At 34.0% G+C, this 25,528-nt stretch overlaps 1 long non-coding RNA gene across 2 annotated transcripts in view; it reads right to left on the minus strand.

The window, feature by feature from the left end:
• Nucleotides 1–1,962: 1,962 nt before the first annotated feature.
• Nucleotides 1,963–25,528, minus strand: part of LOC111098526 — a 111,104-nt gene continuing 87,538 nt past the window's right edge. For both annotated transcript variants that reach the window (XR_005368549.1, XR_005368548.1), the window contains 3 exons: nt 14,887–14,943; nt 10,323–10,355; nt 1,963–2,141 (listed from right to left, as the gene is read on the minus strand). This is a non-coding gene — a long non-coding RNA (uncharacterized LOC111098526). The remainder of the gene's footprint in view (nt 2,142–10,322; nt 10,356–14,886; nt 14,944–25,528) is intronic.

Consider the following 25,528-nt stretch of genomic DNA (forward strand, 5'->3'; position numbering starts at 1 on the left):
GAGAGAGAGACACTGCATGTGCACTCACACAAGTGAGTACTGGTGGGGGAGGGGTTAAGGGAGAGGGGTAGAGAGAGAAAATCTTAAGCAGGCTCTACACTCAGTGTGGAAAGTAGTGCCTCAATCTCACAACCCTGAGATCATGACCTGAGCTGAAATCAAGAGTTGGACACTTAACCAACTGAGCCACTCAGGTGCCCCTGGTCAAAGAAACTTCTACTCCAAGAATCCAGAATAATGGGTTCATTGCATTTTATACTATTATGTGGGAACAGAGTTCGTATTCTGCTCTATTGCTTAATACCTAGCCACCACATAGGTGTTTGCTGTTTCACGATAACAAACTTACATTCTCTGATTCTTTCAGTATTACCTGGTATAAAGCAAGCCTGAATACCAGACCTGACCTTTATATCAATTGTAAAATGAATATATTAAGCTATGATCACACAGTTGGCACTTGTCTTGAAAATACTATGCAGTATGGATATCAGCATTTTGTGTACAATGCTAACACATTAACTCCAACATTCTTCATATGTATTAGGCTTCTCATCGAGAAGAAAAAAAATTTATTTTAACTCAATGATTACTAGTTGGAAATTGTGGAAATAAACAAAAACTACCTAAATGAGGCAAACAAACCCTACTTAGATTTTGCTATATAGCAAGAGAGTCAGCTACCATCTTTTGCATCTAGCGAGACAATAGCAGGCGGAGGAATTTGAAAACTTTATAGTGGAAAAAGACTTAAAATATGTTCTACTTAGAGGTTGACAGCATAGGGAAGTTGGGAACAGACTAATTTGAGGTGGAGCATTATATGTAATTGGTTGGGGAGCATATTTGGTTTTCTCTGGTTGGTCTTGGAAGCGAAGTCAAAAGCTAGAAAAACTGGAAGTTATTGACCAAACCCTGGTCCTTTTTTGACTCATGGCTGCAGAGGTAGTGGTTTATCTTCCAGGCTATTTGCTACAGAAATTGTAGGTCATAGTTCTATTTTCATATATATTTTGGCCATTGCATATTTGTTTTATTTTTAAGATTTATTTATTTATTTATTCATGAGAGACACAGAGAGAGAGAGAGAGAGAGAGAGACAGACTGAGACAGAGACAAAGACACAGGCAGAGGTAGAAACAGGCTCCATGCAGGAAGCCTAACGTGGGACTCGATCCTGAGTCTCCAAGATCACGCCGTGGGTGGAAGGCGGCACTAAACTGCTAAGGCACCTGGGCTACCCCTGGCCATTACATATTTGTATAGTTAGTTTCCTAACCCCTTCTTTGCATCATTCTCTCAATTGTGAAAAGTTGGATAATTCAAAGACGTCTAGAATCCAGGTCATTACTGTTTATCTCCATAGTTAACTATATTGCAAGATCTTAATCATCTTGTATTATCGTGGCAATCATCTAATGAAAGCACAATTACACAAAATGTTATGATTCTGTGAATGCAGTGGGCCAGAATTTTGATCATTATGATAAAAAAACAACAACAAAACCAAAACAATAGTCTCTGTAAAATGCTTCAGAACCAGGAATCCCAATTGCCTAACCTGTGCCAAAAGAATAAATCCTACCAGCCATGAGGATGAATCTTAGAGATACAAATAGCTTTTATTTTAAGGATACGTACAGCCTATCCATCTTGCCTTTTTCATTAATCCAAGTACAGCAAGTACTATTAGTAATGGCACAGATGCCCCTCAGACTAGACAACAGAAATCTAGAATGTGATTTTCTTTCATTACTTACCAATTAACTGAAATGGATCTGTTACTCCATAAAGGGCAGAGATGGTATCATTGATAATTTCTACTAGAGTTAGCAATGAGTTTCCTAGTCTTTTCTGAATGATTAGTGTAATGGAAACAATGCTCTGATTTTCTTCACACAAAAAATGAGTCAGTAATTTAGGTAGTTTTCCTAAATAATCAAGAATGGCCTCATTTTAGAGTTGATTTCTGAGACCAAAATTCCATGCTTATTTATTTAATTTGGGTTGTATACAGACCAGTGTCAGAATTCCATTCCTAAATTGCATGAGATGTTAGTCTGAGACAAACAGGGCCAGGTGTTCTGACAACAAAGGAAATACAGATTCAGTAGAGGCACAAGGAGATCCAGGGCAGGAAGCTAGGAGAGAGGGAAGAAAAAAGAAAAGAGTAGCATTAAATCTGAATCATGGCCAAATATTAACTGGGTTACACATTCATTTCTCTGTGTGTCTCTTCCAGGTGGTAAGTATTTGGCCTATTGCCCCCAAAAAAGACTGATGAATTTAAGCTGCAACCTTTATAGTAGTAATAAAGCTGCTTGATTTCATGTTCCTAATCTGGAGCATTCTAATTTTTACATCAAGTGATCAAGACACAAACTTTATGAGAGCCATTATAAAAGAACTCTGTAAGATGTTACCCCTCACTACACTGTCTTAACACCCACAATCTTCTAGAAATGTTGAAAAGAAAAATGACATCCTTAAATTGGTCAAAACTTTCAGAAAATCTTGAGTTCCCTTGGTCAAAGGCATTCTCCCACTATCACTTATGGTCATATGATCTACTTCCTCAGGCAAGCACCAGTTATCTATCAACTGATAATATGTTTAAGGACGTCACCTCCAATGCTAGAAACACTCCACATCATATTGAAAATATACATAAAATACTAAAGCACATTCAAATCCTAGGGAGGATGAAAGATATATAAAATTCAACTGGAGTTTTTCAAAGGGCCCTTGAGGCTTTGGTTTCTATGTCCCATCTTTACAGTTTTTTCAGACTTATGCTGTTGATATGTAATGCATAACCCCCAAATAACCTTGGCTGTTTAAAATTTCTCCAACAATGCTGATTTAAATTATCAAGTGATTAGTCTATGCCATGATGAGTAGTTTCATTGAGAAATTTAGCTAACATCCATTTGAAATTATCTGGTGCCACTAAGCCACCATCTTCAGAGTGCCAGATATTATCTGAGTAAAAGAAGAAGTTAGATTTATTTCCATACTTCCTTTCCAGAATCAGGAGCTAAATATTGATATTTTATAATGGTCTCTCTGGATTCCTACAGAGAGTTATCCTTTGAAGGTTTAGATAGGTTTACATTCTTGATTAATACTCATTTATTTTAGCATAGTGATTTAGATTAGTCTAGAGCATTTCCTTTAGTTTCCGTATTATTTCATTTCCATGAGCTTTGATTTTTTTAAATAGCCACCTCTCTAGGAAGTGAGATTGCATCTATGAATTCCTGAAACTTGCTGTCCATTTTTGATGGAGGTTCCAATAGAGATGAGGAAATTCATTTGTTTTGAAAGCATCCAAAAGTCATGTATGACTCCATAAGCATAATTACTATCTGTATATATGTTTACTTTCTGGCCTTTGGCTAGCTAACAAGATCTAGTTAATACATAAGCTTTGCTTTCTGGGCTGATTTTTACCTCAGGTAAAAGACTATATTCTAAAGCTAAGCTTAAATTAATCATATCATACTTGATATCCTCCAGTTTCAGTTTTGAAGTATGAACCACTAATAAACAATACTAGGTCAAGATTATCAATGGGAGTCTATACTAATCCGACTAAGGTACAGAACATTCCCCAAGGGAGGTAAGACAGACATGATGTTCCTCTCATTCTGATGGAGACAGGAGAGTGGCAGGATTCGGTATATTGCAACAGTGAATGATAAGGTAAGAGTGAGAGTAACAGAATCACATAAGAAATTAATTGGCTGGCTGAAAAGTGTTGTGCATTCTCAATTAGTATTAATATCTGTGCTGCATGAAGAACCATGAATTCAAAGAATGAATCTAGAACTAGTTCAGCAGATGCATAACATCAATAAGTTTTAAAGAGACAGCTGTTGTCCTAGAAAAGGAAGATAGACCTTTGCAACCAAGTCAAGGGTAAATCTATGGTAAGCAATGCATTTTTTTATACTTCCCATAAAGTCAAGTTAAAACCCCAAAACTTCTTCAGATATCTTATGCACAAATAGATAAAAAGGCTCTTAATAATTAGTAATACTTGAGAAAGTCTGTTGAAGAGCCTTCTTTAGGCTACAGAATATCTGTTCATGTTGGGGTCCAGAGGAAAGGCTCTGTTATTGAAGATTTAGTTAATTCATAAAGTATTGCAATCTCAGGGGAAAAAATGGCATACATTGTTTGCAAAATCCTGTTGAACCTAAATGCCTTTTCAATTATTATTTTGTAAGAAGCCTAGGATGAGATTGGATAGTTTTCAGTATATTAAGATAGAATGCCTTTCCCTGCTGAGATATGCCACATCCTAAATAATGGACTATGTCTTGGAATAACTATAATTTATCTTTTGAAACTTTATGTCTCTTTTCTGCTAAGGCTAAGGGCAAACAAAAGGAATATTTTTAAAGGGCTTCCTTGCTCTCTGAACAAAGTAAGGATAGATCCATGTTGTATCATAACAGAATTACAAGAAAAAATTAGATCTTTCAAATCTAGATGGAGAACTCGGGGAAAAAGTGTGAATTCCTATAGCATGACATCAAGTTTAAAAGTCCATGTACAGGGATCCCTGGGTGGCTCAGCGGTTTGGTGCCTGCCTTTGGCCCAGGGCTGATCCTGGAGACCCGGGATCAAGTCTCACATCGTGCTCCCTGCATGGAGCCTGCTTCTCCCTCTGCCTGTGTGTCTCTGCCTTTCTCTCTTTATCTCTCATGAATGAATGAATAAAATCTTTAAAAATAAGTAAATAAATACATAAATAAAAGTCCATGTACAAGCTCCATGAAATAAAGATGATAACTTCCCAAGCTAGTCTAATGGCCTAACATAAAAGAATATGACTTTTTAAAGAGATAGTTGAGCTCATGTTAATATACAATGTATACAAAGTTATTTTATTGATGTACTATCTTAATTAGAAAAGTTAAATTAAGGAATGCCTCAAGAGCACTAGTCTGTAATAATTATCAGATGAATCATCTATAAATCTAAACAAAGCTGTCATTTCATGTGGGGTAGGAAAATTAGGAAAAAGAAAAAAAAGGTGGTTTTACAGATATTTTTCAGAATTTTCAACAAATGTATTTACAAGTGACTTCCTTTTCTCCTTTCTTTCTTTCTTTCTTTCTTTCTTTCTTTCTTTCTTTCTTTCTTTCTTTCTTTCTTCTTTTTTTTTTTCAAATGATATCTTATAAAGTAAGTGGATAAATAATGGCTCATATTAGCAGTGGAGGGAGTCAGGCATGGTTTGGTGGCTGAGAAGAAAGTCTTTGATATTACACCATGTGGGACGCCTGGGTGGCACAGTGGTTGAGCATCTATCTGCCTTCAGTTCAGCATGTGATCCTGGGGTCCTGGGATCCTGTCCCACACCGGGATCCCTGCATGGAGCCTGCTTCTCCCTCTGTCTGTGTCTCTGCCTCTCTCTCTCTCTCTCTCTCTGTGTCTCTCATGAATAAATAAATAAAAATCTTTAAAAAAAGTAACTAAAGTTCATTTTTCCTGTCCCTTCCCTATCGATTTTGCTTATCACCTTTCTTTTTTTCTCCCATGAATAAATAAATAAAATATTTTAAAAAGAAAGAAAAAGAAATTACACCACGTGAGGATATTAACTTTTGGCACTTAATATCGACTAAATTATTTTGAAGAGGTTTTTTTTTTTTTTTTTTTTTTTAACGCCTTAGCTTCTACACTGACAAATGGAGAATAAGACTATCCATCCCACTGAGGTTATATTAGGGAAAGTTTTAGTAAAATTAAACTGTATTAAATTTTCTCAGTGTTTTCACACAGCCCTTAGATCCCTAATCCTAGTCCTAAATCAATCTTAATACATCGTTTTGATAGAAGCCAGCACTGTGGAACAGAATACATTCACAAAAAATATAACTATATATATATATATATATATATATATATATATATATAACGTGAATAATATAATTATAGCAAACATATTTTGTATAAGTATAGTATATAGTAAGTGTATAATGTAACTATGGCATATAGTATAAAATAAATATGTATGTATAAACTAAACCTGAACTTAATCTCTTCTCTCAACCTTGCTATGTCTAAATTCCTTTATTTTTTTATTATTTTTTTTAATTTATTTTTTATTGGTGTTCAATTTACTAACATACAGAATAACCCCCAGTGCCCGTCACCCATTCACTCCCACCCCCCGCCCTCCTCCCCTTCTACCACCCCTAGTTCGTTTCCCAGAGTTAGCAGTCTTTACGTTCTGTCTCCCTTTCTGATATTTCCCACACATTTCTTCTCCCTTCCCTTATATTCCCTTTCACTATTATTTATATTCCCCAAATGAATGAGAACATATAATGTTTGTCCTTCTCCGACTGACTTACTTCACTCAGCATAATACCCTCCAGTTCCATCCACATTGAAGCAAATGGTGGGTATTTGTCATTTCTAATAGCTGAGTAATATTCCATTGTATACATAAACCACATCTTCTTTATCCATTCATCTTTCGTTGGACACCGAGGCTCCTTCCACAGTTTGGCTATCGTGGCCATTGCTGCTATAAACATCGGGGTGCAGGTGTCCCGGCGTTTCATTGCATTTGTATCTTTGGGGTAAAACCCAACAGTGCAATTGCTGGGTCGTAGGGCAGGTCTATTTTTAACTGTTTGAGGAACCTCCACACAGTTTTCCAGAGTGGCTGCACCAGTTCACATTCCCACCAACAGTGTATGAGGGTTCCCTTTTCTCCGCATCCTCTCCAACATTTGTTGTTTCCTGCCTTGTTAATTTTCCCCATTCTCACTGGTGTGAGGTGGTATCTCATTGTGGTTTTGATTTGTATTTCCCTGATGGCAAGTGATGCAGAGCATTTTCTCATATGCATGTTGGCCATGTCTATGTCTTCCTCTGTGAGATTTCTGTTCATGTATTTGCCCATTTCATGATTGGATTGTTTGTTTCTTTGGTGTTGAGTTTAATAAGTTCTTTATAGATCTTGGAAACTAGCCCTTTATCTGATACATCATTTGCAAATATCTTCTCCCATTCTGTAGGTTGTCTTTGAGTTTTGTTGACTGTATCCTTTGCTGTGCAAAAGCTTCTTATCTTGATGAAGTCCCAATAGTTCATTTTTGCTTTTGTTTCTTTTGCCTTCGTGGATGTATCTTGCAAGAAGTTACTATGGCCGAGTTCAAAAAGGGTGTTGCCTGTGTTCTTCTCTAGGATTTTGATGGGATCTTGTCTCACATTTAGATCTTTCATCCATTTTGAGTTTATCTTTGTGTATGGTGAAAGAGAGTGGTCTAGTTTCATTCTTCTGCATGTGGATGTCCAATTTTCCCAGCACCATTTATTGAAGAGACTGTCTTTCTTCCAATGGATAGTCTTTCCTCCTTTATCGAATATTAGTTGCCCATAAAGTTCAGGGTCCACTTCTGGATTCTCTATTCTGTTCCATTGATCTATGTGTCTGTTTTTGTGCCAGTACCACCCGTAAAACAATCAATGTGATTCATCATATCAGCAAGAGAAAAACCAAGAACCATATGATCCTCTCATTGGATGCAGAGAAAGCATTTGACAAAATACAGCATCCATTCCTGATCAAAACTCTTCAGAGTGTAGGGATAGAGGGAACATTCCTCAACATCTTAAAAGACATCTATGAAAAGCCCACAGCAAATATCATTCTCAATGGGGAAGCACTGGGAGCCTTTCCCCTAAGATCAGGAACAAGACAGGGATGTCCACTCTCACCACTGCTGTTCAACATAGTACTGGAAGTCCTAGCCTCAGCAATCAGACAACAAAAAGACATTAACGGCATTCAAATTGGCAAAGAAGAAGTCAAACTCTCCCTCTTCGCCAATGACATGATACTCTACATAGAAAACCCAAAAGTCTCCACCCCAAGATTGCTAGAACTCATACAGCAATTCGGTAGCGTGGCAGGATACAAAATCAATGCCCAGAAGTTAGTGGCATTTCTATACACTAACAATGAGACTGAAGAAAGAGAAATTAAGGAGTCAATCCCATTTACAATTGCACCCAAAAGCATAAGATACCTAGGAATAAACCTCACCAAAGATGTAAAGGATCTATACCCTCAAAACTATAGAACACTTCTGAAAGAAATTGAGGAAGACACAAAGAGATGGAAAAATATTCCATGCTCATGGATTGGCAGAATTAATATTGTGAAAATGTCAATGTTACCCAGGGCAATATACACGTTTAATGCAATCCCTATCAAAATACCATGGACTTTCTTCAGAGAGTTAGAACAAATTATTTTAAGATTTGTGTGGAATCAGAAAAGACCCCGAATAGCCAGGGGAATTTTAAAAAAGAAAACCATATCTGGGGGCATCACAATGCCAGATTTCAGGTTGTACTACAAAGCTGTGGTCATCTAAATTCCTTTAATAAGAAATTTACTTAACATGAGTTCATATATTAGTTTCCTGGAACTGCCATAACAAAGTACCACAAACAGGGTGTTTGTTTAAACAATAAAAATTTATTGTCACACAGTTCTGGAGACTGGGTCTGAAATCAGAGTATCAGCCGAGTTGGGCCGTGAGGGAGACTGTCCCACACCTATCTCCTAGTTTCTGGTAGCCTTAGGCATTCCTTGGATTGTAGATGATGTTCACAGTGTGTCTTCATATTGGCTTCCTTCTATCCATGTCTACTTGTATTCAAATTACCCCTTTAATAACACCAATATTGGATTGGGACCAGCCCTAATGACTTAACCTTATCTTGATCATCTATAAAGATCCTTTTTTGTATTCAGCTTATGTTTACATGTACTAGGAGATAGGATCTTTTTCAGCGGCCACAATTCAACCCACAGTACTCCACATAAATATTAACACTAGTGCAATTATATAAATGCTGTACATATAAAATTTCAGTTATATTTACATTTTCAAAAAATCTTTCTTACTCTACATCTTCATTCTGTGACCATTCTGTTTTTTTTTTAATTTATTTTTTATTGGTGTTCAATTTACCAACATACAGAACAACCCCCAGTGCCCGTCACCCATTCACTCCCACCCCCCGCCCTCCTCCCCTTCTACCACCCCTAGTTCGTTTCCCAGAGTTAGCAGTCTTTACGTTCTGTCTCCCTTTCTGATATTTCCCACACATTTCTTCTCCCTTCCCTTATATTCCCTTTCACTATTATTTATATTCCCCAAATGAATGAGAACATATAATGTTTGTCCTTCTCCGACTGACTTACTTCACTCAGCATAATACCCTCCAGTTCCATCCACGTTGAAGCAAATGGTGGGTATTTGTCATTTCTAATGGCTGAGGAATATTCCATTGTATGCATAAACCACATCTTCTTTATCCATTCATCTTTTGATGGACACCGAGGCTCCTTCCACAGTTTGGCTATTGTGGACATTGCTGCTAGAAACATCGGGGTCAGGTGTCCCGGCGTTTCATTGCATCTGAATCTTTGGGGTAAATCCCCAACAGTGCAATTGCTGGGTCATAGGGCAGGTCTATTTTTAACTCTTTGAGGAACCTCCACACAGTTTTCCAGAGTGGCTGCACCAGTTCACATTCCCACCAACAGTGTAAGAGGGGACCATTCTGGTTTTAATTCTTGTTTATATTATAATTTCTACATTGAGTCTGAATATAATGAGCCCTATGTGAATACCAGTGTCTATGCATGGACACTTGAACTATAATAAAACCTTACATTAAAATAATATAAATAAATAAGTAAACAAATCTGATGCAAAAAATGATGTCAATATCTTCATCTAGGTACATTGAAATGAGAAAAAGGGAAATAGACATCTGTAGCAACACATACATTTTATTATTTGTTTTAGCATTTAAATTAAGGTTTTTAATTATGGTATAACACAGTAAAGAAAGGCCAATTGTTGATTACTACAATGAAGATTCATATTCTAATACCTATATTTGCCTGGCATAGCTGGTAATTCAAGGAATAATGCCTGACATGCACTTTATGTTATAAAGTTCATGTTAGTTGGGTTGGAAGCACTGCAAGCAAAAATAAAGTCTGTTAGGTTCAAGGTTGCAGTAAGATTCAAAAGATCATGCATTACAGAAAGAAAAGATCTGAAAAGGACACCGGAGAATATGAATTCCATGGACCATGAATAAGATATCCTTTATAGTTAGGTAGCTATCTTTCTTAAAGTCAAACATTTTTCTTCAGTTTTGAGAAAGAATCAAGGTCCCAAACAATTCAATTTTATGGTGTTCTGACCCCCAATAATTACAACATGAAATAAGACTGAGAATTAAGTTAGAGAAGAGGAATCACTTACTTCTGGTGAAGCTTGAGGAATATCTATGAAGATCTGAAAAATAAAACCACCTTTGCTTTTTTGAGGAAATGAGGACAGGAATTTTATCTAATACTGCATCATTTCACATGTAGAGTACTAATAGAAACTAAGCAAAATATATTTTATCTAATATTGTATATTTCACATGGAGAGTAACAAAGACCCAACAATGGAAAAACCAAATTAACATGTACATTTTTTATGAACATGCCATATGAATAAAAATGGGGGAAAAAAAGGGGGCGCCTGGGTAGCTTAGCGGTTTGGTGTCTGCCTTTGGCCCAGAGCGTGATCCTGGAGTCCCAGGATCGAGTCCCACATCAAGCTCCCTGCATGGAGTCTGCTTCTCCTGCCTATGTCTCTGCCTCTCTCTGTGTCTCTCATGGATAAATAAATAAAATCTTTAAAAAAAATGGAAAAAATATTGCAGCTCTCTTTTTAAAAATCTGCGGGTGGTTACCCTCATGTGTTGTTGTTTTCACATTAGAGAAATTCAAATAAGGAATATCTCAAATGCCAACCTTCCAAAGTAACCAACAGCAACATTTTATGGACTGCAATGTATCATTCCTTCCTTTTAATTGCATCTTTAAAATACTTTTTCAAATAGATTTTTTATGTTTTATTTATTTTTTTGTTTCTTTATTTTTTATTAATTTTTTAAAATTTTTTATAAATGTATTTTGTATTGGTGTTCAATTTGCCAACATATAGAATAACACCCAGTGCTCATCCCGTCAAGTGCCCACCTCAGTGCCCATCACCCAGGCACCTCCACTCCCCTCCCACCTCTTCTTCCACCACCCCTAGTTCGTTTCCCAGAGTTAGAAGTCTCTCATGTTCTGTCTCCCTTTCTGATATTTCCCACTCATTTTTTCTCCTTTCCCCTTTATTTCCTTTCACTATTTTTTTTATATTCCCCAAATGAATGAGACCATATAATGTTTGTCCTTCTCCGATTGACTTACTTCACTCAGCATAATACCCTCCAGTTCCATCCACGTTGAAGCAAATGGTGGGTATTTGTCGTTTCTAATGGCTGAGTAATATTCCATTGTATACATAAACCACATCTTCTTTATCCATTCATCTTTCGATGGACACCGAGGCTCCTTCCACTGTTTGGCTATTGTGGACATTGTGCTATAAACATCGGGGTGCAGGTGTCCCGGTGTTTCATTGCATCTATATCTTTGGGGTAAATCCCCAGCAGTGCAATTGCTGGGTCAGGGCAGATCTATTTTTAACTCTTTGAGGAACCTCCACACAGTTTTCCAGAGTGGCTGCACCAGTTCACATTCCCACCAACAGTGTAAGAGGGTTCCCCTTTCTCCACATCCTCTCCAACATTTGTGGTTTCCTGCTTTGTTAATTTTCCCCATTGTCACTGGTGTGAGGTGGTATCTCATTGTGGTTCTGATTTGTACTTCCCTGATGGCAAGTGATGTGGAGCATTTCTTCATGTGCTTGTTGGCCATGTCTATGTCTTTAGACAGCCTCACATAATGTGGTCAGAAGTAGCTAAATTTTTATTAAAAAAATCTGTTAAGACTGAAGGCTACAGTATATGAGTATCATGTCAGAGATAGGGCTGTTCTGAGCCATAAGGAATATAAAGCATGGCTACATATATTGGTGCTTTAGGCGAACTAAAGATGCAGAACATTGAAGCTTGTTATTTGCAATTTTTAAATGTTTTTTTCAAGTAAAATATTTTAAAGTAGCTTTAGGTTCACAGCAAAATCAAGAGGAATGTACAGAGATTTCCCATGTACTCCCAGTCCTATATGTGCATAGACTCTCCTATTATACTTATCCCCAAACAAGGTGTTAACATTTGTTAAAACTTCTGAACCCAGTGACACATCATATCACCCAAAGTCCACAGTTTACCTTAGTGCTCACTCTTGGTGGTGTACGTTCTATGCTTTTAGACAAATGTATATCAAGATGTATCTACTATTACAGTATCACAGAGAGTATTTTCACTGCCCTAAAAATTGTCTATGCTCCACCTATTCACCCTTCTCCCACAACCCCTGATCTTTTTATTGTCTCCACAGTTTAACCTTCCTCCAGAATGTCCTATAGTTGGAATCTTGTAGCCTTTTCAGATAGGTTTCTTTCACTTAGTAATATGCATTTAAGGTTCCTCCATGTCTTTAGATGCATGGCTTGATAGCAAATTTCTTTTTAGCACAGAAGAATGTTTTGCTATCTGGATATACCACAGTTTGGTTATCCATTCACCCACTGAAGGGCTTATTTGTAAAAGACCAAAATCAGGTTGGCAGTATGTAGTATGTGTCCTAGTTTGGGGTGTGTCAAAGCAGATCCTGAGTCAAGAATGATTACAAGAACTGTTTTGGAAGGCAAATTCAGGAAGTACTGCGAGGGGGTAAAAAAGCAGCAAAGAGAAGGGAGGCAACCTAATACAAAGTATAACAAGAAGCCTGGTTGTCCCTATGGTACTTGGGCTGGAGACCCTTTGGGAAACTTTTGAAACATAGCAGAGATTTGTTTTTAGAGGGGTGAGGAAGAGAAAATTTACTTACCAACCGCTATCTCTTAGGACAAACCTGGAAAACATTATTTATGCACCTTCCAGATGTCCTACTGTATAGCTTCCCTAGCCAGAAGTCTTCAGACGCAGAGCCACTAAGTATGTAAGGGAAATGTCTACAGGTGACTTCTGGAGTGAAAAAGGGAATTTGGGTAGTGAATTGTCACAGTGTCTCATAGTATGATAGTTTTATGTTATTTGTGAGGTGGCTTAAAATTTAAAATAATCTGGGCACAAATGTTTAACTTGATATGTTACTAATGGCATTTGAAATATTATTCATTGCAGTAATAGTGCAGTAATAATGGAAAACTTAGAATGTAGTGTATAAGAATATAAAAAATCACATCAACTCCATCACTGAGAAATAACTAATACTATAAGTCTACACATGTACAAATCTAAGTATACACATGTACAAATCTGTTATTTTATGATAATATTTTTTTTCCATTTCACCTAATTCTATTTTACGCATACAAATTCATGTGCAACGACATACAACTATCTTATTTTGTCTCAAAGACAATATTATAATTAATCAATCCCTAATACTTCTAGGTATTTGATGATGTTTGCAAGAATACTTTACATAAATTCTATCTACTTTAGTTATCTCATATTATAGAAATTATCTATCATTTGGGGAAAGAAAAAAGAGCAAGCCTTTCCATTATTAGCCAGATATTTTTAAAATTAGGTTTCCAATTTTTTGAAAAATATTTTATGTAACACAAGTTCATTTAAGCAATTTTGAAAAAGTTAGAAAATACAAAGCATCTCAAAATCACAAAAAACTCAATCACTCATACATAACCAATTATACCATATATATGCAGTTGTAGAAAGAGCACAATGATAATTTTAATCATTTTATTTTACTCAGCTATTACACAAATATTCATGTATACATTATTATTTTAATTTATAAAGCAATGTTTTTAATAATCTCACATTTCCCTAGTTTTTAATAGTCATGTATGGCAGATTAATTTTATTTTTTATTTTTTAAGAGATTTTACTTATTTGAGAGAGACAGCACTAGCAGGGGAAGCACCAGAGAGAGAGAGGGAGAAGCAGGGAGCCCAATGCAGGGCTCCCCAAAGTAATTTTATAACTGCCCCCAGAATAATTTTATAATATTTACATTATTCGCTGGGCCTTCAAGTCCATACATCACATGTGCACACACACAAATACAACTATCACTACCACCAAAAAACCTATAGGTTTGTCTTTCTCCTTCTAGCCTCATTTAAAATTTATCCTTGGCAGGTTTATACATTGTTTTATATATTTTTCCAATTAAAATTACAAGTGTTGGGGGCACTTGGGTGGCTCAGTTGGTTAAGTGGTTAAGCCTCTGCCTTTGGCTCAGGTCATGATCCCAGGGTCCTGGGACTGAGCCCCACATTGGGCTCTCTGATCATCAGAGAGTCTGCTTCTCCCTCCACTGCTCTCCCTCCTCCTACTCATGCTCTCTCTCTCTTAAATGAATAAATAACATATTTTTAAAAATGAGAAGTTTTTTAGAATATATGTTATACACTTTTATATCCTTACTATTGACAGACTAATTAAAATTCATTTGGAATCAAAATTTGAACTGACATGATATTAAAATGTTACAATCTGCCTTTATGTCAGACAAATTTTATGTCAGTCTATATACATAAATACACAAATTTTACATGTACCCAAACATGTAAAATTTGCCTAAAATCAGCAGGTTTACTTGACAAATTAAGAGATGACTGACTCAAAATAGGCGGATGAACTTTATTCAGAAATGCTGTTTTAAATATCGTAGAATAAAAAAGGAATTAGCTTAAAAGTTGTTCAAGTCAGAAATTTATATTCAAGCTATATTAATATCAAACTTTAACCCAACCAAAAGGCTTATTTTTTCATAAGCTACACACACACACACACACACACACACACACACCACTCACTCAGAGTTACTAAATTTCAACTCACCACAGAATGACTCAACTGCTTGTCTGTCGGATTTCTATCAAGATATCTCTGCTTTACCTGTTGGGAGTTTAAGGTAATTTTGAGAGTCTTAACTTTTTAAAAGACTCTATTCACATGACTTCTTTACAGCTTAAAAATGCATTATCTGTGAACTCCAAGATTTCAAATATGAAACACTAATGGAAAATTTCTATAATGCAATTGTTCTCAGTTTTTTGAAGTGACTATAAAAAGGGGTTAATATCATAAAATACTCTTTTTGTTGATAAATTGGATACATTTTCGGACCTCCATAAGCTATAGTACTGGCCAAAATCTGTATGCCGTATTTCCCACAATGAAAAGCTTTAAGTTAGTGGAAGAGAGAAACTAAGAGTCTTCAGGCATAGCCATCAATCACATAAGACTCTAGGCTTATATGTACCACAGTAACTTCTACTTTAAATCATCTTTAAAGATTGAGTAGTGGCTTAAAGAATATAAAATTTTGGGATGCTTGAGTGGCATGTTGAAGTTGCTTTTCACTTTTGAATCACTGAAAACTGTATTTGTAACAGATCATCAGTGACACAATAGGTATTATCAACGAGGATTTGGAACTTATTAGAAATATCATTATTCATTTACATACTGAAGACTATATATGAAAAATTGGGACTAATTTATTTTAGATATTGTGTATGGCCTTCTTTGATATTTCAAATCTGTTTTAAATGTTGCTCAATTGCTTGGGCAGTGTTTTATATATTTTTAGTTAAATGTATCTGTATTTTAGAATAAAACATAAAAAGTGTATGTCAGGATTGTTCTTCACATTTGTCATTTTAAAAATATTAAGTTTACAAAGAATTAAGGGAGTCTCTTGGGATGATCTAAATGTTTTCTACAGATAGCATCTGACCTGCTTTTTTGAAGAATGAATTAGGGATAGTCTGGAAAAGGAAAATGTATGGTGGAGAGAGGAAGACAATACTGGGTGAAGAGAAATTAATAGGCTAGTAGGAGATGGAAAAGCTGGCACATTTGTGTGTCTGCAAGCAGTTTGTTCTAGAGTATGATGGGAAAATGGTGCCACTGAGATTGAGGGTAAAGCATGTGAAAGTATTTGAATGATTCAGTAAAATTTACAGAGGTTAGGATTCCTTATAGGAGTCATTAGGATATTTTAGACAAAGGCATAACCTATATGATCAACATTATATAAAGGACATTATATAAACTGTGTGAATGTATTTGAGGGGATGAAAAATAAAATCAACTAGGAAACTACTTTAATTACATACAAAGAATAATTATGTCTGAATCAAGACCACAGCAAACCAAAGGAAAGGGATACGTGAATTCATGATAGATAAAGCAGAATAATCAGGGCATTCTGAATGGATTTGAGTAGAAAAGAAGAAATAGGACTAAGGATGGTTTTCTCATTACCATTTCCAATTGCTCTTATTTGGGCCTATTGATTTACTTATATTCATGGTCATTTACTTATTGATTCCCTTATTCACTTAGGCAATATTTTCATTTAAGACCTCTTATATACCAAGTACTGTGCTATAAACTAGGCACATGGCAGTGAACAAGTTAGATAAGATTTCTTATTTCATTATATTGCCAAATTCATTCCAATTGCCAAATTAGTTCTAAAATATTAAAAGCATATAAAACTTATGATTTCTAAATTGATTGAAACATGATTTATGACTGATTGTGACATTCCCTTTTTACATACTGTGACCCACCATCCAGGCTGTTCTCTAGAGTTGTCAACCCGTGTAATTTCACTTATACAAGTCTTTTTTTGCACCTTTTCTTTTTCTACCTGTAACTAGCTATAATAGGTAATAAACATTCCTTGAATTTGTATCCCAAAATACAGTAGTTATATATAGTTTGAGTGAACTGTTAAGAAGGAAAAATGTCTAAAAGGAATACTAAAGATAATATAAATAATAATTTGGTGGTTTATTATATTGATCAATGAAATTTTATGTATCTTACTTTATCTGCACTGCAAAATAAACATTTGAGTTAAAAAGATATTAGTTTCTCATTCTACAGAAAAATAAATAAAAGTTCAGAAAGTGTAAATTATTTGTCCAAAATCACAACAGATAGATAATAAAGGTTACTTTGGGAATTTAAATTTAAATTTAAAATTTAAATTTAAAATTTAAATATAATTCCTTCAACTCTATGTTTAAAGGAGTTACATTACATTTCTTTTTTAAAGGAGTTTAAAAGAGTTACATTACATTTCTTTAAAGGAGTTACATTACATTTTAAAGGAGTTTAAAGGAGTTACATTACATTTCTTTTTTTAAAAGGCATATGCTATTTAAAGGAGTTACATTACATTTCTTTTTTTAAAAGGCATATGCTATTAAGTCAATATGAACAACACTGCCATAGCTTTTTTTAAAAAATGGGAAAAAATACACTTGATATGAAAAAGGTGTAATGGGTTTAGAACTATGATCTTAAGCCATAAATTAAAGGAGTACTATCTCTCTGTTTTTATAATTTGGGCATTTAATTGGATCTTAGAATATTTTCTTTGGCTATCCCTATGACCTAAGTGAATAAAAAAAAATACTGGGGAGTGGTATAACAATCGAAAAAGGAATATGAAATAATAAATCTTAAAAAGAAAAAAAGCGATGTTTGGGTGGCTCAGTGTTTGGGCGCCTGCCTTCGACTCGGGTCGTGATCCCTGGATACAGGATTGAGTCCTGCATGGGGCTCCCTGTGAGGAGCCTGCCTCTCCCTCTGCCTGTGTCTCTGCCTGTCTCTCTCTTTTGTATCTCTCATGAATAAATAAATCTTTGAAAAGAAGAAAAAGGAATATAAAATTTATCATTGTTTTTATTCAGTTTGCTTTTCTTGTGATTAAATATAAGCCTTTATAAAGTTTCATTATTTATTATATTCATTATTTGTATACATTTAAAAACATTTTCTTACATTGCTTTCATTTCCTACATTAATAGAATGCATTATATATGCATATTTTCACTACAGATTAGTGTTATAAATAAGACAGACATTTTAAAATGCTCTCTGAACCATTCCCTCTCCATGTTTTATTACTGGGAATTCAAATCTTGGCCTCAAGTAGATCTACTCTTATATATTTTTCCCACAATAAGATAAAACCTGATTGATATTCAACACAGGTTCTATTTTAAAGCGTACCATCTGTGACAGTTCCTTTTTGAACACCAGCATTATGCTGACATTGCATTACTAAAATGAAGGATTCCTGACACTATGAGAAGTCCCAGGACTCTGACCTAGAAAAAAATGGCTCTTCTTCAGCATGTTTTGTTTCTCTTAGTTATTGAGAAAAAAACACAAAACGGGATTCTATTAATACCCAAATTCTAAAACCTACAGTGCTAGTGTGATACCTGTTTATTTATTTATTTATTTATTTATTTATTTATTTATTTATTTATTTATTTTTATTTTTGTGATACCTGTTTAAACATCCCAGGTCTTTCAAAGATTAATGGAAGCTGTTGGGCAGAACTTTACTACTGGGTACTGTATTGTACAGTGTTTGGAAACTATGTCAAAATATCAAAGATATAAAGAAGCTTAAAGAGTAGGTTATATATATCTCTTATTAATTTAACACTTATAAATTGTGATGATGGTAGTTTCCAAATAAAATAACATAGCTGAAATAGTTTCTTAATTATGAGCTGCAAGAAAAGTATGTGCTACATGAAACTAAAGATAGCTTAGCTCCCTGAACTGTATTTTTAACCAACTGACTCTCCAAAATCAAATTAGAAGACACTTATATGCAAAATAACTTTAAAATAATGAATTGAAATTAAGTCTGATACTAATTTCTATGTTTTTAATTGTTTTTATGAATGTTTTACAACTTAAACTTGTGATATAGAGAAATTTTATATTCCATCATGTTTAGCTTTCTTCAGGTTTTTATAATAGTGTGCTTCTTGGTAACTTGATAAAATGTTTCAATAAACCATAATTAGTGTACAAAAACAAATTCAATTATTTCAAACAAATTCATATTTCAAAATACGAAATGTTTTGCAGTGCTTCTTTGTAGTGAGTAGCATAAAATTTCATATCTTTCATATCAGAATAAATAAATAAAAATAAGAGAACAATAGTGACAGAGGAGATTAAAATTTTTAAGTGCAGATAAGGGATTTTAAATAGACTATAGTAAAAGTAAATATCAACAGTTCTTTGGTAGCTAATGTTCCCAAGCATAACACAATGAATTTAATGGGATAGGAATTAAGGAGTGCACTTGTCATGATGTATGGAATTGTTGGATCACTGTATTGTACACCTGAAACAAATATAGCACTGTATACTAACTAGCTGGAATTAAAATATAAAAATAAAAAAAATTAAGTAAAATTAAACTAAATTTAATTTAATTTAACAAAAAATAAAATAAAATATATATATATATACCTCAGAATATACCTGAGAGCTCCCAAGAACAACATAATAAATTTAAAATATATATACCTGTGCACATATATAGCAATTAAATAAACATAACTTTTGAAATTCTATTTGCAAACCTTACCTTAGAGTATTACAGTACTCTAAATTTAAGGATTCAGTAGTGTATCTTTCAGTATCATATGCATTAATCAAGTCAGTACAAATGAATTCCTTAAGAATCTATTTTATGTCAAACACAGGTTAAGTGGTAAAAAGAACTATGACAGTAAAAAAGAAAACTAGATGAATGAGTGAGTGAGTGAATGAATGAATTAATGAATAATGACAGTGGTTTGCATTATCAGAGCCATACAATACTGCTGGAAAACTAACATATACAGGAGATATGAGATATGAGATATAAGACTACATAGCACTCTTGAGGAAGCAACATAAACATTTGAAAATATTGCCAATAACACACAGCATATCTTAAGAATTGTCATAGTCAAAAAGATTTAAAGCCATATTCATATTTAAAAATCTGAGATTACTTCTTTTTGAATTTAATTTACTATGTTTGTGCCCGTGGCTTCCACTCGACGTTTGACATTTCCTTCTTTCTTTCTCAACTTGAGCCTTTATCTGAACCACAAAGAATGAACACACTAGCAGTCCTTCTTAGAAACTAAGTTCCTTGACAGAGCAGAGAATCTAATTTCCTGTTGAGGTTTAGAAGCCAAGGGCATGATCCAACGGTCAACTTTGAATGGGGGAACTTTGAGTGACTTGGCCTGAAAGCAGGAACTAATCAGATTTCTCATCTAACATACTCTTAAAAGAAAATGGGACAGTCAGTATCTCTCATTCTTACTACCGAGGTTGACTGTTTTCAGAACTCTCTTGGTCTCATATATGCTGGATTGATAATAAGTTCTTTAAGGGATAGCTATAATATTTTAAACATGATTAGATGCCATGTCTTCAACATTGTTTCTACTACCTTGCAAAATCAAGTTCTTAATTAAAGCTTAATTTTAGTCCTAAAGTCATATCTTAGTCATAAACTAAGGTAAATTAGTTTGGCAGGGGTAGATACATTAGTGTGTCATCAGATCAAGACAGAATCAAAGAAAGAATAGGCAGTTGTGTCAGAGATGTTAAATATTTGGACATAGCCAAGTAAACTAGATTTTTAAAATATCCTTTTTACATGGAAACTAACATGTCATAGATGGCCATAATTAGGAAACTCAAAGGACATCTTGTGATAAAAGCCAGATTACATAGGACTGATCAATGAGTGTGATGTGATGAGTGATGAAAATGAATACATCTACTCTTGAAACTTTCAGACTTGAAGGAGATTATACATATTATGCAATTGTTAGATAAGAATAGGTGTCAAAGGAGAGCTATTTTATTTTTAGGATATTACAGGCTTGGATATGTGATAACAGTACTGAATGAGACCATGGAGAGGAAAAAAAAGAAAAGAAGATTGTTTATGGAAATAGGTTTCTGCGTGTTTGGAATATGGTCAAAGGGAGAAACTATTATGTTGAAGTGTGTTCCCTATAAACCAACTTTGTTGAGGGTTTTTTTCTTATCATGAATGGATGTTTACTTCGTCAAATGCTTTTTCTGCATCTCTTGAATAGAAAGTACAAATACCACTGAAATGTCTATACTACCCAAAGCAATCTACACATTTAATGCAATCACTATCAAAATACTACTAGCATTTTTCACAGAGGTAGAGCATCCTAAAATTGGTATGGAACCACAAAAGACCCAGAATAACCAAAGCGACCTTGAAAAAGAAAATCAAAGCTGGAGGCATCACAATTCTGGACTTGAAGTTATATTACAAAGCTGTAATGATCAAAGCAGTATGGTACTGGCACAAAAATAAACATATAACATGTAAATCAATGGAAAAAATATAAAACCCAGAAATGAACACACAACTATATGGCCAATTAATCTTCGACAAAGTAGAAAAGAATATACAGTGGGAAAAGTCTCTTTAACAACTGGTGATGGGAAAAAAGGACAGCAACATGCAGAAGAATGAAACTGGAACACTTTAACACCAAACACACACACACACACAAAATTAAAAATAAACTAAAGGCCTAAATGTAGGACATGAAACCATAAAAATCCTAGAGGAGGACACTATCAGTAACCTCTTTGACATCGTCTGTAGCAATTTCCTTCTAGATATGTCTCCTGAGACAGGGGAAACAAAAGCAAAAAGAAATGGGATTTCATTAAAATAAAAAGCTTCTGCATAGCGAAGGAAACCATCAATAAAACCTAAAGGCAATTTATAAATGACATATCTGATAAGGGGTTGGTAACCAAAATATACAAAGGACTTATTAAGAAAAGAACTTCTAAAACTCAGCACTTACAAAATTCAGCACCCAAAAAATGAATAATCCATTGAAAAATGGGAAGAAAACATGAATAGACATTTTTCCAAAGATATACAGATGGCTAATAGACACATGAAATTATGCTCAATGCCACTTACTTATCATCAGAGAAATACAAATCAAAACTATAAATCACACCTGTCAAAATGGCTAAAATCTACAACACAAGAAACAACAGGTGTTGACAAGGATGTGGAGAAAGGGAACCATCTTACACCATTGGTAGGAATGCAAGGTGGTACAGCCACTCCGGAAAACAGTATGGAGCTTCCTCAAAAAGTTAAAGATAAAACTATCCCATGAACAAGCACTGCACTGCTAGATATTTACCCAAAGAATACAAAAATACTAGTTCAAAGGGATACATGCACCCCAATGTTTACAACAGCATTTTCTGTAAGAGCCAAATAATGGGAATAGCTCAAGTATCCATCTACTGATGAGTGAATAAAGAAGACTTGGTATATATATATGGTTTTATATTCAACCTACAGACTTTAAAATAACTGTGGTTTTAATGTTCAATAAGATAAATGAAAGAATTTTTTGGATAAAATAAATATATAAAAGTCCAATAAGAATATCTAAACTTGAAAAATATAAGAGCTAAAAGTATAAAGTAATAATAACAATAATAATCAGTAGAAACATACAAATTGAAGAGGATAGACAAGAAAAAATATGTCAAATACACAGAAAATGCATATTAGGCTGTATAGTGAATATCTGCTGTATAGTGAATATCCTTAACATTTCATGTAAAAAGTAAACTGCTATAGTCACCAGAAAAATAAAAAAATAAAGGAGAAATAACGCTACATCTTCCAATACATAAAAAGAGAGACAATGATTGTAAGATGTGACTTTTCAAAAAAAAAAAAAATGGAAGCCTATAGATGGTGAAATTTATGTTTAAACTACTGGGAAGGAAAAGGCAGTCAATATATATCTTAAATTTTCTTAAAAGTGAAATTAAAATGTTTCAAGGATAAGAAACAAAGGAAAAATCTTGACCCTTGAACAATGCAGAGGCTAGGGGCACCAACACCCTGCACAGTAAAAAAGTCCATGAACAACTTTTAACTCCCTAAGAACTTCACTAATATTAGCCTACTGTTAGCAGAAACTAATAACAAAAAACGTTGATTAATACATATTTTGTATAAGTATTCATACAATAAAATGATCTAGAGAAATGAAAACATTTTGAAGAAAATCATTAAAAAAAGAAAATACATTTATTGTACTAGACTGCTTTTTTTTTCTTTTAAATCCACATTTAAGTGGACTGATGTAGTTCACATCCATGTTATTTAAGGGTCAATTATGTATTCATACATTCACAAAGGAACTATACTGAAAGAAATAGTAAATGTATGTGACCAGATAGAAGAAAATCTTTTTTGATGCAATACAAAATGAATATCCAGTATTAGGAAGATACATATCTGGAGAAATCAATTCCATTTATACTTATTTTATGAAATAAAAATATCATTTGTGGATTAAAAATTTAGGATTAATATATCTGGTAACAAAGATAAAAAAAAGTCAGAGCATAAATGTAGCTCAAGTTTGTAAGATCCTAGCATTGTTAGAGAAGTGGTAAAAGGAATTCTTTAAATTAGGATCTACTCTGTCAGAGATATATGCTATAATTACTAGGATAATTTATAAAAGGATAATAAAATGATGTATAATTAATAAGCCAATATAGAAAAAAAAGGCTAGAAATACATGATCCATCTAAAAGAAGAAATGATAAAATAAGTAATTGGGAAAAATAGAAATAAATGTTAAAATGGTAGATTCAAATCTAAATATAAATCCCATTAAAGATAAATGAATTGAATTCTCCAAGTAATATTCTATTATGCCACAAAATTAAAAAAATAATACAGGAATATAATAATAGTGGGATTATATTTGACATCTTCTCTCAGTAGCTGATAGAAAAATTATAGCAACAAACAGAAAGGATGTGATTAACCACTTTAATCAAACTGACTTAGGCAGAGATTTGCCCTCAGTAAGTGCAGAATGTATATCTTTATTCAAGTGCACAGGAACCATTGCATAAAATTAGCCACATGTTGGTTCATGTTGCAAATACTTTATTAGTTTTTATTTGCATTTTATCCAATCCAAATTTGACTTTTTTTAAACAAAAATCAGTAATTTTTTTCAATTCATTGGATAACTATTGAACTTTATAAACCTAAATCCATCTATTTATTCTGAAGTATTTGTCACTTGTATATTGAGACAATCAAAACAATTAGCAATTCATTTCACTCAGTGTAATTTTTCTATTAGTAGCCTTATGTATTGATGGATTTAAACAGTTTTCCTGGATAAGCTTTGTATGGAGATCTATTGTATGCCTCCGTAGAGAGGGATTAGCATGCTCTGCCACTGGATTATTTCTAATCTCTCAAATCTGACACTTTTTTAGGTATATGCTAGACCCATATTATAAGTTGACTAAGTGAGTCACAGTGTTTTATTTTTTTTTATTTTTTATTTTTTTTAAATTTACCTTTTTTATTTTATTTTATTTTTTATTTATTTATGATAGTCACAGAGAGAGGGAGAGAGGCAGAGACATAGGCAGAGGGAGAAGCAGGCTCCATGCACTGGAAGCCTATTGTGGGATTCGATCCCGGGTCTCCAGGATCGCGCCCTGGGCCAAAGGCAGGTGCCAAACCACTGCGCCACCCAGGGATCCCCAGTCACAGTGTTTTAAAGGCATATTTTGTTTTGCTTTGACTTGGCTGTAAAACAACCACCTATTAATATTTCAGTTGCACCAAAATTTCCTTATTTTCTAAACACCTCAATCAATACGAAAGTGGTCTCAGTCTAATTGAAACACTAACTTGTACATTCTGCTTATGATTTAGGCAAGAATTGCTAGCAAAAATAAACTGTCTATAATAGCTAGTCATGAGGCTGTAAATCAAAGTGATAAGAGGAATAATTTATTGTCATAAAATTATATAGTATTATAAACCTATTGACTACTCATATGCTCATATTAAAATCATCCCTCCTTTTATCCTACCAGAAAAATTGGTAATTCAATAATGATAACTATATCGATATACCTAATACTTTGAGGTGATGATGAAACAACTGGCGACCTGATTTTCCAGAGTTGCAAGATTTGGAGAGTCCTGGACATTCCCAATATTTATTTCCATGATTACCTCTGGGTTAGGGGAATCTTTAAGCTACATTCCTTTCTTGAAATATGAACACACATGGGTTAATTATACCAACTACACAAGTGAAATTTCAATTCAACTCCAGGTTCTTTATTCATTATTTGGAATGAAATCAGTCTCTTGTTAGAGAAACAAGTTCTGTCCTGGATGTCATAATAAGTTCTCTACCAATATGTATTTCTACTTTGACAGAGAAAGGCAAAATTTGAGTCTCATGTACAAGCTTGAACTCTTCTCAGAATCTGGATTAACAACTACAATTGTTTATTAAAGTTTTTGACTACATGTAACTTCCACTACTGTAAGGATGAAGGAAGTATAAGATCTAATGCTGTAACCCATTCATTTTTGGTTATGCTACATTTTTGTCATTTGAGGAAAATATGACACATGTATATTGATATTTTAACACATTTTGTTCAGGCATTTCATCTTTCAAAAAAATGAAGAACTCTTGAATTACATTATTATACTTGATACAAAAAAATGCATAAGGACTAGTTTTTACCTTTTCAATTTCTACTATTCCAC

The sequence above is a fragment of the Canis lupus genome, chromosome 13, assembly GCF_011100685.1.
Source record: "Canis lupus familiaris isolate Mischka breed German Shepherd chromosome 13, alternate assembly UU_Cfam_GSD_1.0, whole genome shotgun sequence".
Classification (NCBI taxonomy): domain Eukaryota; kingdom Metazoa; phylum Chordata; class Mammalia; order Carnivora; family Canidae; genus Canis; species Canis lupus.